The following is a 237-nucleotide window of genomic DNA, read 5'->3' as shown; positions in this document are numbered from 1 at the left end:
TGTCCTGGTTTGAGCCAGGATGAAGCCAATTTTTCTTTTTACTGATTTTTTTTTTCCTTCAGTAAGCTTTCTTGTAACTAGCAACAGTGTGTTCTGCTAGGCTGATAAGACAGTGGAATGTTTTTCTAACTACTGAGGCTTCAAGGCCGCACCTGCACTCTGCCCGCTAAGACACTATGGGGAGATCTGTGACCCCCCCCCGTAGGAGGCTGAGTTAGATAGACAGCAAAATTGGCC

Source organism: Chaetura pelagica, unplaced genomic scaffold, assembly GCF_000747805.2.
Source record: "Chaetura pelagica isolate M959 unplaced genomic scaffold, ChaPel_1.0 scaffold345, whole genome shotgun sequence".
Taxonomy (NCBI): Eukaryota; Metazoa; Chordata; class Aves; order Apodiformes; family Apodidae; genus Chaetura; species Chaetura pelagica.
Note: the sequence above shows the minus strand (reverse complement) of the source record.